This window comes from Mus musculus, chromosome 2, assembly GCF_000001635.26.
Source record: "Mus musculus strain C57BL/6J chromosome 2, GRCm38.p6 C57BL/6J".
NCBI classification, from domain to species: Eukaryota; Metazoa; Chordata; class Mammalia; order Rodentia; family Muridae; genus Mus; species Mus musculus.
The window spans coordinates 36,026,517-36,031,534 of NC_000068.7; the positions used below are offsets into that span (position 1 = coordinate 36,026,517).

General features: G+C 45.9%; 1 long non-coding RNA gene across 1 annotated transcript; it reads right to left on the reverse strand.

The window, feature by feature from the left end:
- Window positions 1–1,041: 1,041 nt before the first annotated feature.
- Gm39798 lies at window positions 1,042–4,436 on the reverse strand. The gene is made up of 2 exons (XR_866163.1): window positions 3,658–4,436; window positions 1,042–3,280 (listed from the first exon to the last, which is right to left on the reverse strand). It is a non-coding gene; the product is annotated as a predicted gene, 39798 (long non-coding RNA).
- Between the last annotated feature and the right edge of the window lie 582 nt (window positions 4,437–5,018).

A 5,018-nucleotide genomic window follows, 5' to 3' on the forward strand; every position in this document is an offset into this window, starting at 1 on the left:
GTGTCAGCCCCCAGGTTCACCGTGCAGAACCCAAGGGGCCAAAGGATCTCGCTGATTCGGCTTGGCTCAGTGAGAAGCAGTTTAAGCAGGGGGTGATTCCCAAAAGGTTTTTTTCTGTTGGTTTTTAAGGTTGAACGCTTCCTAGTAGGGACTGGCGAGATGGCTCAGCACTTAAAAGCACTTGCTGCTCTGTCACAGGAGCTGAGTTTAGTCCCAGCTCCAACATTTGAGGCAGTTCATCCATGCCTTTAACTCCAGCTCCAAAGGGATCTATCACCCTCTTCTGGCCTCCATGACCACCTACAGGCACTTGTACATACAGTCACACACACACAAATACAATAAAAAATATAATCACTCAGAGAGAGAGAGAGAGAAGAGGGCTTTCTATAAATGCTCTATCCAACTCATCCCTAAACAACAACAAAATCACATAAAATTTCAATGAGGGAAATGGTTTATTTTGTGATTTTTGGTTATTTGTTTTAGGTTTTAGTTTTTGAGACAAGGGCTGCTACGTGACTCTCACTGTCCTGGAACTCACTCTGTAGACCAGGCTTGCCTTGAATTCACCAAGATCCACTTGCCTCTGCCTCCGGAGTTCTGGGATTAAATGTGTATGCACCACCATCCCAGGCCTGGCGACGTGTGCTTGTGATCCCATTGCTGAGAAGCTAAGACACGATGATCTGTGGGTCCTGCTGGCTCGCCTAATTGGTGAGCTCCAGGCCAACGAGAGACCCTATCTCAAAGGAAGGAAATGTTGTTCCTGAGGTTGACATCCAAGGTTGTCTTCTGGCCTCTACACACACACACACACACATACACACACACACACACTTGTGTGTATACCTGCACATTCACACATGCACAAGATACACACATGCATGCATACATACAAATAAAACACAGACCCAAATATCTTTCTTATTTAAATTTCCAGAAGGAATCCCCCAGATGTTTAGATCTAATTTGAGAAAATGATCAGAATCCCAGTTACCTCTAACAGGTTAGCTAAAAGACAAAACAGGTCACATGACATTCCTTTTGAGAATATTTTTACTTACTCTTTGACAATTTTAACTTATATACAACACATTGTGATGATATCCCCCTCCACTCCTCTTGGACACTTGCAAACTTCCACACATATCTGCTCCTCTACCTTCATGTCCCTGTCGTCACTCCCCCAGTTAAACCGTTGGCTTGATCTTGTGTAGAAAACTGTAGCTGCTGTGGGTCCATGAGTACAATGGCCGGCCCTGTTACAACCTGAGGACAGCATTTCACAGTGCCCTCCCTGTCCTCCAGCTCTTACATGGCTTTCCCCCTCTTCCACAGTATTCCTGGAACCTTTTAGAAGTTGGTAGACATGTCTCATGTGGGGCTGAGCACTCAACAGTCACAGATCTTCTGCACTTTCACCCTTTACAAATCTCTGCATTGCCTGCTGCTCACTACAAAAAGAAGCGTCTCTCCCCAGTGTTGAGAGCAACACTAACCTATAGACTTCAGGATAAAAAGGCAGTTTGACAAACTTGTCTGGTTAGCAAGACAATAGGTTCACCTCCCCAGAGCCTATGACCCCCTGTATCATGGCTTTGGACCAGGTTTACAGTAAGAGACCTGTGGAACAGGTTCAAATACAATCAGAAAACAGTTGGTTACCTCTGAAACAGTCTTGTCACTATTGCTTCAGTAGGTGCACCTTGCCTGGCAGGTTGATATGGTAGCATGCAGGGTCCATCACTGTGTAAGTCAAGTGATGATTTTTTCCCACCAGCAGCCTGCATGACATACCTTCTGGCACTATGAAAGCTAACCATCAGAAAGAAATGTTCTAGGTCAATTCCTTTATTTCTCAACATGCTGCAAACAGAGTGTGTTGTGTCTTCAGCAACTGAGTCTTACCATCTAGTTCTGGTGGGCAACCAAAAGTCATGGAGATGACTTGTACCGGCGGGGAAATGCTCTGGGACCTTCCTAACCAATATCCCACAGCTGGCACTGAGATCTTCATTTGATAACCCATGACTTCTGGAGGAAGCACTGTCTATCCATGGTGAGCACCTCCATCCAGATTTCACTTGTTAAAAACGGTGGATATTTTAATTAGCCATATGACTCCTTCATCTATCCATAGTTTCGGTTACATTTTCCCCTCCCCCTCATCTTACCCAAACCCTGGCTCCCAACTTTGCTTAAGCCTTTCAAACCCCAGCACCCTTCTCCAGTTTCAAACCTCTTGTGACAATGTAGTTCTTGGTATGGAACAAGAGCCCAGATGCTCTCTTCCACCAATCCTTCCTTCTATAGGTAAAGCAGCAGACTCAGACGTAAAAGTAGCTTGATAGGACCATGTTCTGAATTAAAGACAGAATGGGCAAATTCCCCTGTCTCAGCATCCTCTTTGCCTCGTTGCCTGTTACTCTGATATGGTATGTCAGACACTAAAGAATTTTCCTGAGAGTTCTTCTACTTGAGTTGTCACCTGGGACCCTCGGATCCTTGAAAGCCACCACAGTAACATAAGCTGCCTGTCCAACAGACGATTGGATAAACAATGTCTTTAAATCAAGCTGTCATATCCTATCATGCCCCCATTCCGGATGGCAAGGGAAAGGAATGCTATTATCATTTTCTTTTAAACATCAACTCTTCCCACAAGAGCAACAGAACTGATTAAAATACGGCTGGAAGAAAGGGCACGCCTGCTTCATTTGCATTCAGTCCTCAAATTAAAGGAACACTGGCATGCAATTATATTTCTTATTACCATAGCCTACTTTGACCTTTTACATATCCTCCCTTCAGTTCACAGATGGCATTTCTCCTGAGACTGCCAGAGGGATTTCTGGGCTTTGACACACACACACACACACACACACACACACACACACACACACACACACACACACACACAAAAGGTGAGTTTTCTCTCTCTCTCTTTTTTTTTTGGTGATGCCAATCACTAAGTTAACACTGGCTTTCCCTGTGTGGATTCTACAGAATGGCATGCGTTTCTTGATGATTCAGGTGGCCCTCCTTGGAGGGAGTTTGGATTGTAGAACATACAGTCAACAGATACTTCTCAAGCCCTGCAGTGCCTGAAAGGACAGAACAGTAGGAAATAGGAATCTTTCTGGCTCATGAGCAGGAGGGCTCAACATGCAAGGTGGTCCTGAACAGAAGGAAGATGCTGTTTCACAGAGGGGCCATGGCTTGAGCAGACTTGAAGAGATGGTCCGCCAAGAAGAGCTGGAGATACTCTGGGCAGAGACTGTAGTGAGAAGAAATTCACAGATGGATGTTGGGGTGCAGGGGTGAGGCTGAGGCAGACGACTTCTAATTCTGACTCTGGGGATACTAGCAGCCTCACCCTGCATCTGGACTCTGTCCAGCAGACTCTGAAGACATTCATGGCAGGACAAGTCTCTGTCAGAATAAAAGCACACCCAACTGGCTGCATGAGCATTTGCATACCTGCCTTTCACAGGCCAAGCCATGCTTCTTTCTGTCAGAGGGAATTTTTGTTCCCACCTCGGGGCTGTGGTCCTGCTCTTCCCTCAGACTGGAACGGTTTTCTACCAGCTCTTTTTCAAATACCATTCCCCGAGCAACCCCTCCCCACCATCAAGCTGCCCACTTGATCCTTACATTGTCGCTGGGTAGCTCCTCCTCAGCAGTTCTCGTAACCTCAGCCCATCTCGTTGCCATGTTTACCTGTGTGTTGGCTCCAGTATGGAAGCAGGGTCCCTGCCTGGCTTGTTTGTTTCCTATGACGACACGACAACCAGCAAACTGTAAAACAGTGGATTGGTGAAATTATTAATGGATTCTCAGAGTTCTACTGCGACCCTACTGCCTTCCTCCCACTGAACAGAGGGGAAAAATACATTCATCTCTTTATGAATGTAAATGAGCAAGCATGGTATCATTTAATCACAATATATATGTCTAAGTCATATGCTGGACCACAGAAAGCTGTAAAGCTGAATCTCATGCAGTAGATAAAAATATCAATATTCCAAAAAGACACAGCAAGGAGAGGTTAGAAATGGGCCAGGCTCTCATGGCGTGTGGGATGCTTTCAGGAACCCCTGAAGGTTTTGGAACAGCATAGACTCATGTTGCATGGTAGGGGGTGAAATGGATGGGTAAAAGGTGCTTTTAATGTGCACCCCAGGCTTGAGGCCTGATGAGTCCAATGACTAAGAGCATGGCCACTGGAACCAGGAGTCCAGCATTGCTTCCCAGATCCACCACTTGTGTGTGAAACAAATTTCACATGCTTGCAAATCTCAATAACTTTTTTTGAGTATGTTTCATCTAGCCTAGCCTGACCTTGAACTTGTTATGCATCTGAAGATGGCCTTGGTCATCTGTGAGTATATTTCCTGTCTCCAACTGTCTTAGGGTTTTACTGCGGTGAACAGACACCATGACCAAGGCAACTCTTATAAGGACAACATTTAATTGGGGCTGGCTTGCAGGTTCAGAGGTTCAGTCCATTATCACCAAGGTGGGAGAATGGCAGCATCCAGGCAGGAATGGTGCAGGAGGAACTGAGAATTCTGCATCTTCATCTGAAGGCTGCTAGCAGAATATTGACTTCCAGGCAGCTAGGACGAGGGTTTTAAAGTCCACACTCATAGTGACACACCTACTCCAACAGGGCCACACCTTGTAATAGTTCCACTCCCTGGTCCGAGCATATACAAATCATCACACCAACCCCTAAGGTCTGGGACTACAGAGGTATGGCGGTTTGAATAAGAAATGTTCATTCCCCACAGGCTCAGGCATTTGAAGCCTAGCAGGTGGTGCTGTGTGGAGAGGTTATGAGGAGTGCAGCCCTGTTGGGAGAAGTACATCACTGAGTTTCAGGCTTTAAGAGTTTAGATCCTCACACCCCTTCCAGTCCACTCTCTACTTCCTGCATGAGTTTGAGGATGTGGTCTCTCAGTTTCTTGCTATGCCTCTCCACCACGATGAATTCTCACCCCTCTGTAACCATA